The sequence below is a fragment of the Arachis ipaensis genome, chromosome B3, assembly GCF_059453495.1.
Source record: "Arachis ipaensis isolate K30076 ecotype BB chromosome B3, ASM5945349v1, whole genome shotgun sequence".
Classification (NCBI taxonomy): domain Eukaryota; kingdom Viridiplantae; phylum Streptophyta; class Magnoliopsida; order Fabales; family Fabaceae; genus Arachis; species Arachis ipaensis.
The window spans coordinates 127,474,501-127,487,990 of NC_142438.1; the positions used below are offsets into that span (position 1 = coordinate 127,474,501).

At 37.3% G+C, this 13,490-nt stretch overlaps 1 non-coding gene across 1 annotated transcript; it reads right to left on the bottom strand.

Moving 5' to 3' along the window:
• Positions 1–7,113: 7,113 nt before the first annotated feature.
• On the bottom strand, positions 7,114–7,221 carry LOC148572401 (small nucleolar RNA R71). The gene has a single exon (XR_015908911.1). It is a non-coding gene; the product is annotated as a small nucleolar RNA R71 (small nucleolar RNA).
• Between the last annotated feature and the right edge of the window lie 6,269 nt (positions 7,222–13,490).

A 13,490-nucleotide genomic window follows, 5' to 3' on the forward strand; every position in this document is an offset into this window, starting at 1 on the left:
AAAAGGAAAATTTAAAAATGCTAAAACTCCTATTAGGCAACCGCAAGCCCAAAAGGCAAGCATGCCTAAAAGGAATGAAGCCTTTAAACATCCTCCTCAACATGCTTCATTTAGAAATTATAATCACAATACATATAGATCAAAAGATGTTGCATTTAGGAAACAACCTAGGCAACCATTTAGAAACATGCATAGGATGCATAATCCAAATGTCATATGTCATTATTGTAATAAAGTAGGTCATATAGCACCCGTATGCTTTACTAGAATTAAACATATAAACTTTCGTAGTCAAGATACGAGATGGGCACCTTATGGGCATTATGCTCATACTAACCATCAAGGACCCAAATTCACTTGGGTACCTAAATCCCAATTTTAATTGTTTTGTAGGTACGTGTTGGAGCTAAGGATACAAATTGGTATGTTGATAGTGGATGCTCCAAACACATGACCGGCGATGAATCAAAGTTCACCGTAATAGAGCCTACAAACGGAGGAAACGTGATCTATGGAGACAACAACACCGGCAAAGTAATCGGCGTTGGAAAAACAAAGAAAAAGATTTAAATGAAGCCTCTACAACAAAGGATAATGTTCAAGTTGAAGAAATTGAACCATCACAAGCACAAATAAATGCACTTCCAAAGGACTGGCGTACTTCAAAGGATCATCCTCTAGACAACGTCATTGGTAATGTTTCGAAAGGGGTAACAACTCGATCCTCTTTTAGAAATTTATTTACATATAGTGCTTTTGTTTCTCAAATTGAACCATCTACCATTGAGTCCGCAATTGATGATGAACATTGGGTTATGGCAATGCAAGAGGAGCTTAACCAATTCAAACGAAATGACGTTTGGGAATTGGTGCCTAAACCAAGTAATCAAACAATTGTCGGAACAAAATGGGTTTTTAGAAATAAACTCGATGAAAATGGTACAATTGTTAGAAACAAAGCTAGATTAGTAGCTAAAGGTTATAATCAAGAGGAAGGCATTGATTATGACGAAACTTATGCTCCCGTAGCTAGATTAGAAGCTATTAGGATGTTACTTGCTTTTGCATCCTCTTATAACTTCAAACTTTATCAAATGGATGTTAAGAGTGCCTTTCTTAATGGTTTCATTCAAGAAGAAGTATATGTTGAACAACCTCCCGGTTTTGAGGATTATGAAAATCCTAATCATGTTTTTAAACTCAAGAAAGCTCTTTATGGTCTTAAACAAGCTCCAAGAGCTTGGTATGAACGTTTGAGCAAGTTTTTAATAGAAAAGGGTTTTAGAAGAGGGAAGGTTGATACAACCTTATTTATCATGATTGAAAACAAAAATATCCTTTTGGTACAAGTTTACGTCGATGACATAATATTTGGTTCAACTAACGAATCACTTTGCAAGTTTTTCTCAAACCTCATGCAAAGTGAATTTGAAATGTCCATGATGGGCGAACTCAACTTCTTCCTTGGTCTTCAAATCAAACAAGGAAAAGAAGGAACTTTCGTTGGCCAAACCAAATATTGCAAGGAATTGCTCAAAAGATTTGGAATGGACAATGCTAAGGCAATGGACACACCAATGAGCACTACTTGCTACCTTGACAAAGATGAACAAGGTAAAAACATAGATGTAAAGAAGTATAGAGGCATGATAGGATCATTGCTTTATCTAACGGCAAGTAGGCCAGATATCATGTTTAGTGTATGCATGTGTGCGAGATACCAAGCTAATCCTAAGGAATCTCACTTAAGTGCGGTGAAAAGGATTATGAAGTATCTCATAGGAACATTAAATGTTGGATTGTGGTATCCGAAAGGATCCACTTGTGATTTGATTGGTTATTCCGATTCCGATTTTGCCGGTTGCAAATTGGATAGGAAAAGCACTAGCGGCACTTGTCACTTGCTAGGAAACTCTCTTATTTCATGGCATAGTAAGAAACAAGTAAGTGTAGCCTTGTCTACCGCCGAAGCCGAGTATGTAGCCGCCGGTAGTTGTTGCGCCCAAATTTTATGGATGAAACAACAACTTGTGGACTATGGACTCATGCTTGATCACATTCCTATCAAATGTGATAATACTAGTGCAATAAATTTAACCAAGAATCCGGTTCAACATTCAAGAACCAAGCATATTGAGATTAGACATCACTTCATAAGAGACCATGTTGAAAAGGGTGATGTGGTTATTGAATTTGTCGAAACTAGTAAACAACTAACGGACATCTTCACTAAACCTTTATGTAAAGAAAGTTTTTTTAACATCCGAAATGAACTTGGTATCTTGGATTCTAATCTAATATGATTTGTTTGAATTCATTGTATTTATATTGCTATTTTTGTATCTCTTACTAACTTAAGCATTGGAGATATCCAATTAGCCATTGTTTTGTAGGTTTATGAGTTGATGAATGAGTGATTAATCTTGAGGTAGATTGAAGAATTTGAAGATTATAAACAATGGAGGATCAACAAATTGAAGTTTATAATAGTTTAAGTGAGTATATACATGATGGAACTCAAAGGATTGAAGTAGAGCATGGTAGGCAACTTGAAGCACTTAATCGTCGTGTGTCTCGTGTAGATCATCGCACGGGTCGCTTGGATCGTCGTATTGATGACTTATATGAGCATTTCGGCATCCACCTACCGTATGAAGAGGATAATGATGATGATGAAGACCAAGATTGATTGTCTCCTCTTCATCAAGTCACTTTTTATTGCTTTATGTTTATTTGATTATATGAATTGTTAAACTAACTCCTAGTAAGCTAAGGATTTCTATTATGGTTTAAATACTTTGATATTTCCTTCATAATTTTGTTTAATGATTAATGCTTGTATGCTTATTTGGTGAATAACTCAAAATAGGATTGGTACCCCTATTTTAAGTTAATGTGCATGCTTTAATATATTTCACTTATTTAGGGGGAATTATGCATGCTTGTTATATATAAAAAGAGGAAATCAAATTCTTTTTGAAAGGGGGAATATCTCATCCTTGAGAGATATTGAACTTAAAAAAATTCATTGTTTTATGCATGCTTCTATGACACATTTCAAAATCCTTTCTTTTTGATAATGTCAAAAGGGGGAAGAGAAGTTTGAGGATATTTGAAATTTTAAACTTTTGAAAAAGAAGAAGTTTAAGGATTTGAAAAGAAGAAATAAGTTTGCGAAACAATTTTTTCAAAAAGACTTCCGCTAAGCAAAAACTTTGATATCTAAATTGTTTTCTTTGATAAACGCCCATTAAGGGAACAAATGCACATATTTAGGGGGAACTCCTGCAAAATTTTTTTTGTGAAGTCTTCTCCAAAGCTTTCTATAAAACAAAGTGCATTATTGTTGCTTTCAAAAATCATTTATAAATGCATATCCTCAAAATTGGTTTGTCATTATCAAAAAGGGGGAAATTGTAAATCATGTTGCTTGTATGCGAAGTTTGTATTCATAGGTTTTGATGAATGACAAACCAACAAACGACATGAAAGACAAACCAACAAACAACTTGAATGAACAAGCATATTGAAAGATCAACCAACATTCAACGTTGAGGAATGAAGAGTTGAAAGCAACACAACAACAACAAGAAACTCAAGTCCACAACATTTGAATACAAGTATAGTGTCTTAGGACTTAGGTAACTTCTTGTTAAGAACCAATTGCTAAATCTCTCAACACACACTCACAAAATGTTTTGATGCACATCTTGCAATTCGATGCTAGCCAAATGGTTTAAAAACTTGTTTTCAAAGGTACAAAAGCATAGGAATTGACTCCAACAAGTTTGAGATCAATCCTAAGCATTTTGAAGTGATTTTAAGCCATTCTTTAAGGTTTGCATCGATGCACACTCATCTTGCATCGATGCAAAGCATGCAACGACTTTTTGCATCGATGCAAAGATGTTTGCATCGATGCAACCTAGCTGAAAATTCAAATTTCAGCTTCAAAAACACATTTGCATCGATGCAAAGTGTTATGCATCGATGCAAATGATTCAAAAACATAAAAAACGGCTAGTTTTAACAAAACGGCTCCATCCCATTAACTCCCCAACGTTTCTAAGGTTTGGGAAGTCTATAAATAGATGGATTGAAGCCTTATTTCATATATGTGAGTATTTGCAAACTATCTTGTTCATATTCTTTCATTCTACACATTTTTAAGGTGTTATAATACACAATTTGAGAGAGCAATATCAATTGGTTCAATAGTGCTAAACTTGTAATCATACACTCTTCTAGAGAGTACTCATTTCATCTCAACAATTCTTTGAGAATTGTTTTCTTGTAACACTTTGTAAATTGGAGTGTGATCTCCAAGGTTGAGTCAAGAGTTATAAACACTATAGTCGGTGAGGATACCAAAGAAGTATACTAAGTACTCAAGGCAAATCTTAGAGGAGGTATCTCTAAGTGGAGTGGGTTAGTATACGAGTGGTGATCATATACCGTGAGGTGTTAGAAACTAAGGACTCGGATTGTAAAAGGTTTTGCGCGAGCACCTTGAAGCTTGGCAATAGTGGAACTTCTCAATAGCGATTGAGAAAGAAAGTGGACGTAGGACAAGGATTGTGCCGAACCACTCTAAATAGCGTTTGCATCTCTCCAAACTCATCTCTTCTATATTATTGTCTTTTACCTTTGAGCAAATAAATTGTGATTGAAAAGTAGCTTCGTAAGTACTTAAGAAATAGCTTAAGTCCGATTGGTGAAAAGCTTGATCAATTTATTTGAGTTGGTGTCTATTGGAAAGTAAAAGCTCCTTATAAATGCTTAGCAATTGAGTTAAGCTCTTGGAAAAATACTAGTACAATAACACTTTTGTATATTGTCTTTAACTTTCGCAAAAAGATTCATTGTTGTTGCAATACTCAATTCACCCCCCCTCTTGAGTAATTGTGCATAGGTTCTACAAGTTGAGATTACAATTGTGCGTACCAAGTTGTTGGCGCCATTAAAGATCACAATTTCGTGCACCAAGTTTTTGCCGCCGTTGCCGGGGATTGTTCGAGTTTGGACAACTGACGGTTCATCTTGTTGCTTAGATTAGGTAACTTTATTTTATTCTTCAGAATTTTTAAGAATGAATTCTAGAGTTTCGGATGATGCTTTTATCATCACAAAAGCTACTTGATTCCTATCAATTTGGCTGTTGTATGTAATGTCTGCTGAAGCTTGGCTAGCCATGTCTAATCTTTTAGACTGAAGCTTTAGACTAACATTTCATGATTCCTGGAATTCTTATTAAAAATTTTGAAATCCTTATTTTTCTTTTTCTGAATAATTTTTGAAAAAAATACAAAAAAAAATTATAAAATTATAAAACTAAAAATATTTTGTGTTTCTTGTTTGAGTCTAGTGTCAATTTTTAAGTTTGGTGTCAATTGCACGTCTTTATTTTTCTTGCATTTTTCGAATATATGCATTATGTTCTTCATTAATCTTCAAGTTGTTCTTGATGATTTCCTTGTTCTGATCTTTAAATTCTCTTGTTTTGTGTGTTTTGTTGTTTCTCATATGTATTCTAAATTTGTTAGTGTCTCTAATATGAAAATTTCTAAGTTTGGTGTCTTGCATGCATTGTTTATTTGATCTTAGTTCTTCATGATTTAGTTTCATTTTGTTATTATTCTCTAAAAATTCAAAAAATTTTCAAAACTATGTCTTTTCAAGTCAATAGTACAGAGAATTGAAGATTCAGAATATTCAGCAGAGGAATTACACAGAAAAAGCTGGGTGTTCAAAACGCCCAGTGAGGAAGGAAAACTGGCGTTTAAACGCCAGCCAGGGTACCTGGCTGGGCGTTAAACGCCCAAAAAGGTAGCATTTTGGGCGTTAAACGCCAGAATGGATACCATTCTGGGCGTTTAACACCAGGATGGAACAAGAGGGAAGATTTTGTTTTTAATTCAAATCTTTTTCAAATTTTTATACTTTCTCAAAATCAAATCTTTTCAAAATCAAATCCTTTCCATTTTTTTACTATTTTCGAAAATCCTTGCTAACAATTAGTGATTTGATTCAAAAATTTCTTCCTTGTTAAGAAAGGTTCAATAATTGAATTTTAGAATCATATATTTTAAATTTCTTGTTAGCCAAGACATTAATTTTAAAAATAAAATATTTTTAATTGTTTGTCAATCATATCGTTTTAAAACCATATTTTCTCAATCATATCTTCTCAATCACATCTTTTTCAAAATAATTTTCAATCATATTTTTTTTATTTCTGATTTCAAAATCTTTTTCAAAATCACTTAACTACTTTCTCAATTTTAATTTTCGAAAATCATCAATCAATTTTTTTTTTTAAAAAAATTCTTTTAATTATTTCAAAATATTTTTAAATTTAATTTCAAAAATTCTTCCCCTCTTCTCACATCCTTCTATTTAAGGACTAACACTCCTCCACTATCAGCAATTCGGACTCTCTCTCTATAAGTTTGAATTCTCATCTCTACCTTCTCATTCTATTCTTCTTTTCCTCTGACATCTCAAGAAATCTCTATACTGTGACATAGAGAATTCCATACTTTCTTCTCCTCTTTTTCATATGAGCAGGAGCAAGGATAAAGGCATTCTTGTTGAAGCTGATCCTGAACCTGAAAGGACCTTGAAGAGAAAGCTAAGAGAAAGCTAAGAGAAGCTAAAGCACAACTCTCTGGAAAGGACCTAACAGAAATTTTTAAACAAGAAGAAGCCATGGCAGCCGAAAACAACAACAATGCCAACAATGCAAGGAAGGTGCTTGGTGACTTTACTGCACCTACTCCCGACTTCTATGGGAGACGCATCTCTATCCCTGCCATTGGAGCAAACAACTTTGAGCTTAAGCTTCAATTAGTTTCTCTAATGCAACAGAATCGCAAGTTTCATGGACTTCCATTGGAAGATCCTCATCGGTTCTTGGCTGAATTCTTGCAAATCTATGACACTGTCAAGACCAATGGGGTTGATCCCGAGGTCTACAGGCTTATGATTTTTTCCTTTGCTGTAAGAGACAGAGCTAGAATATGGTTGGATTTACAACCTAAGGAAAGCCTGAACTCTTGGGAAAAGCTGGTCAGTGCTTTTCTGGCCAAACTCTTTCCACCTCAAAAATTGAGTAAGCTTAGAGTGGAAGTCCAGACCTTCAGACAAAAGGAAGGTGAATCCCTCTATGAAGCTTGGGAAAGATACAAGCAATTGATCAGAAGGTGTCCTTCTGACATGCTTTCAGAATGGAGCATCATAGGTATCTTCTATGATGGTCTGTATGAACTGTCCAAGATGTCATTGGACAGCTCTGCTGGAGGATCTCTTCATCTGAAGAAAACGCCTGCAGAAGCTCAGGAACTCATTGAGATGGTTGCAAATAACCAATTCATGTATACTTCTGAAAGGAATCCTGTGAATAATAGGACAAAATCAGAAGAAAGGAGTTCTTGAGATTGATACTCTAAATGCCATATTGGCTTAGAACAAAATATTGACTCAGCAAGTCAATATGATTTCTCAGAGTCTGTCTGGAATGCAAGCAGAAACAAGCAGTACCAAAGAAGTTTCATCTGAAGAAGAAGCTTATGATCCTGAGAACCCCGCAATGGAAGAGGTGAATTACATGGGAGAACCCTATGGAAATACCTATAATCCTTCATGGAAAAATCATCCAAATCTCTCATGGAAGGACCAACAGAGGCCTCAACAAGGCTTCAACAACAGTAATGGTGGAAGAAATAGGTTTAGCAATAGCAAGCCTTTTCCATCATCTTCTCAGCAACAGACAGAGAATTCTGAGCAGAGTCTCTCTAGCTTAGCAACCATAGTCTCTAATCTATCCAAGACCACTCTCAGTTTCATGACTGAAACGAGGTCCTCTATTAGAAATTTGGAGGCACAAGTGGGTCAGCTGAGTAAGAAAGTTACTGAACTCCCTCCTAGTACTCTCCCAAGCAATACAGAAGAGAACCCAAAGAGAGAATGCAAGGCCATAAACACGTCCCACATGGCCGAATGCATAGAGGAGGGAAAGGCAGTGATTTCCACTGAGGAAGACCCCAATGGACGTCCACTGGCCTCCAAGGAGTTCCCTAATGAGGAACCATGGGAATCTGAGGCTCACACTGAGACCATAGAGATTCCATTGAATTTACTTCTGCCATTCATGAGCTCTGATAAGTATTCTTCTTCTGAAGAGGATGAAGATGTTACTGAAGAGCAAGTTGCTAAGTACCTTGGAGCAATCATGAAGCTAAATGCCAAGTTATTTGGTAATGAGACTTGGGAGAATGAACCCCCTTGCTCACCAAAGAACTGGATGACTTGACTAGGCAAAGATTATCTCAGAAGAGACAGGATCCTAGAAAGTTCTCAATACCTTGTACCATAGGCACCATGACCTTTGAGAAGGTTCTGTGTGACCTGGGGTCAAGTATAAACCTCATGCCACTCTCTGTGATGGAGAAGCTAGGGATCCTTGAGGTACAAGCTGCAAGAATCTCACTAGAGATGGCAGACAATTCAAGGAAACATACTTATGGACTTGTAGAGGATGTCTTGGTAAAGGTTGAAGGCCACTACATCCCCGCTGATTTCATAATCCTAGACACTGGGAAGTGTATGGATGAATCCATCATCCTTGGCAGACCCTTCCTAGCCACAGCAAAAGCTGTGATTGATGTTGACAGAGGAGAATTGGTCCTTCAAGTGAATGAGGACTCCCTTGTATTTAAAGCTCAATGATCTCCCTCTGTAGCCATAGAGAGGAAGCATGAAAAGCTTCTCTCAATGCAGAGTCAAATAGAGCCCCCACATTCAAACTCTAAGTTTGGTGTTGGGAGGCCATCATCATGCTCCGAGTATCTGTGAAGCTCCATGAGAGCCCACTGTCAAGCTATTGACATTAAAGAAGCGCTTGTTGGGAGGCAACCCAATTTTATTTAATCATATCTATTTATTTTACATTGTTATTTTATGTTTTCTATAGGTTAATGATCATGTGAAGCCACAAAAACAACTAAAAAAGCAAAAACAGAATGAAAAACAGTATTAAAAATAGCACACCCTGGAGGAGAAGCTTACTGGCGTTTAAACGCCAGTAAGGGTAGCAGAATGGGCGTTAAACGCCCAGTCTGGCACCAATCTGGGCGTTTAACGCAAGAAAGGGGCACAGAGTTGGCATTTAACGCCAGAAAGGGGCACAGAACTGGCGTTTAACACCAGAAATGGGCACAGAGCTGGCGTTTAAATGCCAGAAAAGGGAGAAAAGCTGGCGTTAAACGCCAGAAATGGGCAGCAGCTTGGCGTTTAACGCCACGATTGGCAATCAAGGGGGCGTTTACACGCTAACATGGTGCAGGGATGAGAAATCCTTGACACCTCAGGATCTGTGGACCCCTGAAGAACCGAAGATTGATGGTTCAGAGGTTATAAAAACTTTTGTTGTAAGTATAGTTACTAAACCAAGCAATCAACCTTTCTTACAAACGTTTTGGTTGTCACAAGTAACAAACCCCTTAAAAATTGTTAACCGAGTATTCAAACCTCGGGTCGTCTTCTCAAGAAACTGCAAGGAAGTATGTTCTTATTATTGGCTATAAAGGTTGTAATTGAGGTTTAGAAGGTGAGAAGCAAGTGATTTGAATGACAAGTAAAGTAAATGGCAATTAAAATAAATAAAACTGTAAAGCAACTTTTGGCAAGGTAAGAGAAATTAGAAGTCCAACTTAGTTATCTCTCTCAACAATAATGAAAGTTGAATCTAAATTCCACTTAGTTAACCCTTACTAAAGCAAGGGAAAGTCAAGGGACTAATTAGTTTAACCTTCGAATCCTATTTATTTCCTAAGAAAAAGTTGGGATTATTGAAGTTTAGTTCAATTAGCAAGATAGCGATTATCAATTATGCTGAGTTTGATAATGTTGAGTTACTGATTTCTTAACCAAGACCAAAAAGGGAAAAAAAGTAAATTGCTGGAATAAAATATCCTTAGATGGAAAGCAATGGTAACACAAATTAAAGAGAAATCAATCAATAACTGAAATACCTCAAATAATCATTAATCCAAATCATAACATGGAAAGGGTTCATAAGTCAAGTTGGCAACATTTATAGATACGAATAAAAGCATTAAAGTAAAAGTAGCATAGAAACATTAAAGTAAATAATAAACCTGGATCGAGAGTCACTCTTAAAAACTAAGAGAAGTCCTAAATCCTAATCCTAATCCTAAGAGAGAGAGAGGAGAGAACCTCTCTCAAACTAAATCTAAATCATGGAGAGTGAAAATTGGCGAGCTCTCCCTGAATGGATGCGTTCCCCCACTTCATAACCTCTGGTCTATGCCTTCTGGACTTGGATTTAGGCCAAAAAGGGCTTCAGAATTCGCTATGAGCGTTTTCTGCAATTTCTGGTGCGTGGCCTCTGTCACGCGTCCGCGTGGGTCACGCGGTCGCATCATTCGGAGCTTTTCTTGCCACGCGGTCGCGTCAGTCATGCGGCCGCGTCGCTGCTGATTTGCACTTGGCACGCGATCGCTTCGTCCATGCGATCGCGTGGATGCCAGTTTCTTCAGAAGCTCCGTTTTGTGCTTTCCTCCCATTTTTGTATGTTTCCTTTCCATCCTTTAAGTCATTCCTACCTTAGAAGATCTGAAACTACTCAACACACTAATCACGGCATCGAATGGAAGTAAAGGTAATTAAAATAATTGATTTTAAAGCTTAGGAAACATGTTTTTCACATACATCACATAATAAGGAAGGGAAAGTAAAACCATGCAATTAATATGAATAAGTGGGTGAAGGATTGAATAAATCACTCAAACTAAGCACAAAATAACTCATGAAATATGGGTTTATCAACCCCACAGGATCCCCCTACCTCATCTCTCTCTCTCTCTCTTCTTTACACCTTCCCATAACACCCTTCCCCAAATACCCTTCACCAATCACCTCAATACCTCTTCCCCAAAAACCCCTCACCTATCAAATCCTACCCTCTTCTCCATAATCTCTTCACCAATCCACATCCATCCATCATAAAACCCCACCTACCTCACCATTCAAATTCAAACCACTTTCCCTCCTAAACCCACCCATACATGGCCGAACCCTACCCCTCTCTCCACTCCTATATAAACCAATCTTCACTCCTTTATTTTCACACATCATACACACTACTTATCCCCCTTGGCCAAACCACTAAACCCCCTCCATCTCCTCTATTTTCTTCTTCTACTATTTTCTTTCTTCTTTTGCTCGAGGACGAGCAAACATTCTAAGTTTGGTGTGGTAAAAGCATTGCTTTTTGTTTTTTCATAACCATTTATGGCACCTAAGGCCAGAGAAACCTCTAGAAAGAGGAAAGGGAAGGCAAAAGCTTCCACCTCCGAGTCATGGGAGATGGAGAGATTCATCTCAAGGGTGCATCAAAACCACTTCTATGAAGTTGTGGCCAAGAAGAAGGTGATCCCCGAGGTCCCTTTCAAGCTCAAAAAGGGTGAATATCCGGAGATCCAACATGAGATTCGAAGAAGAGGTTGGGAAATTCTCACCAACCCCATTCAACAAGTCGGGATCTTAATGGTTCAAGAGTTCTATGCCAATGCATGGATCACCAAGAACCATGATCAAAGTGTAAACCCGGATCCAAAGAATTGGCTTACAATGGTTTGGGGGAAATGCTTAGATTTCAGTCCGGAAAATGTAAGGTTGGCATTCAACTTGCCCATAATGCAAGGAGATGCACGCTCCTACACTAGAAGGGTCAACTTTGATCAAAAGTTAGACCAAGTCCTCATAGACATTTGTGAAGAGGGTGCTCAATGGAAGAGAGATTCAAGAGGGAAGCCGATTCAACTAAGAAGGCATGACCTCAAGCCCGTGGCTAGGGATGGTTAGACTTCATCCAACGCTCAATCATACCCACTAACAACCGGTCTGAAGTTACTATAGACCGGACTATCATGATCCATAGCATCATGATTGGAGAGGAAGTAGAAGTTCATGAGGTTATATCCCTAGAACTCTACAAGGTGGCGGACAAGTCCTCTACTTTGGCAAGGTTAGTCTTCCTTCATCACATTTGTCACCTCTGCAATTCAGCTGGAATTGACATAGAGGAAGATATTCTCATTGATGAGGACAAGCCCATCACTAAGAAAAGGATAGAGCAAACAAGAGAGCCCACTTATGAACCTCACCAAGAGCATGAGGAAATTCCTCATCATGAAATCCCTTAGATGCCTCAAGGGATGCATTTTCCTCCACAAAACTATTGGGAGCAAATCAACACCTCCCTAGGAGAATTAAGTTCCAATATGGGACAACTAAGGGTGGAGCACCAAGAGCATTCTATCCTCCTCCATAAAATTAGAGAAGAACAAAGAGTCATGAGGGAGGAGCAATAAAGGCAAGGAAGAGACATTGAGGAGCTCAAGCACTCCATAAGATCTTCAAGAGGAAGAACAAGCCGCCATCACTAAGGTGGACCCGTTCTTTAATTTCCTTGTTCTTATTTTTCTGTTTTTTTTGAAAATTATGCTTTATGTTTTATTTATATTTGTGTCTTATTACATGATCACTAGTGTCTAAGTGTCTATGCCTTAAAGCTATGAATGTCCTATGAATCCATCACTTTTCTTAAAATGAAAAATGATCTAAAAACAAAAGAACAAGAAGTACATGATTTCGAATTCATCCTTGAAACTAGTTTAATTATTTTGATGTGGTGGCAATACTTTTTATTTTCTGAATGAATGCTTGAACAGTGCATATTTTTGAATTTGTTGTTTATGAATGTTAAAATTGTTAGCTCTTGAAAGAATGATGAAAAAGGAGAAATATTATTGATAATCTGAAAAATCATAAAATTGATTCTTGAAGCAAGAAAAAGCAGTGAAAAACAAGGCTTGCGAAAAAAAAAGAGAAAAAAAGAGAAGAAAAAAAAAGAGAACAAGAAGAAAAAGCCAATAACCTTTTAAACCAAAAGGCAAGGGTAAAATAAAAAAGATCCAAGGTTTTGAGCATAAGTGGATAAGAGGGCCCACAGGAATAAAATCCTGGCCTAAGCGGCTAAACCAAGCTGTCCCTAACTATGTGCTTGTGGCGTGAAGGTGTCAAGTGAAAAGCTTGAGACTGAGCGGTTAAAGTCGTGGTCCAAAGCAAAAAGAGTGTGCTTAAGAGCTCTGGACACCTCTAATTGGGGACTCTAGCAAATCTGAGTCACAATCTAAAAAGGTTCACCCATTTATGTGTCTGTGGCATTTATGTATCCGGTGGTAATACTGGAAAACAAAATGCTTAGGGTCACGGCCAAGACTCATAAAGTAACTGTGTTCAAGAATCAACATACTGAACTAGGAGAATCAATAACACTATCTAAATTCTGAGTTCCTATAGATGCCAATTATTCTAAACTTCAAAGGATAAAGTGAGATGCCAAAACTGTTCAGAGGCAAAAAGCTACTAGTCCCGCTCATCTAATTGGAGCTAAGTTTCATTGA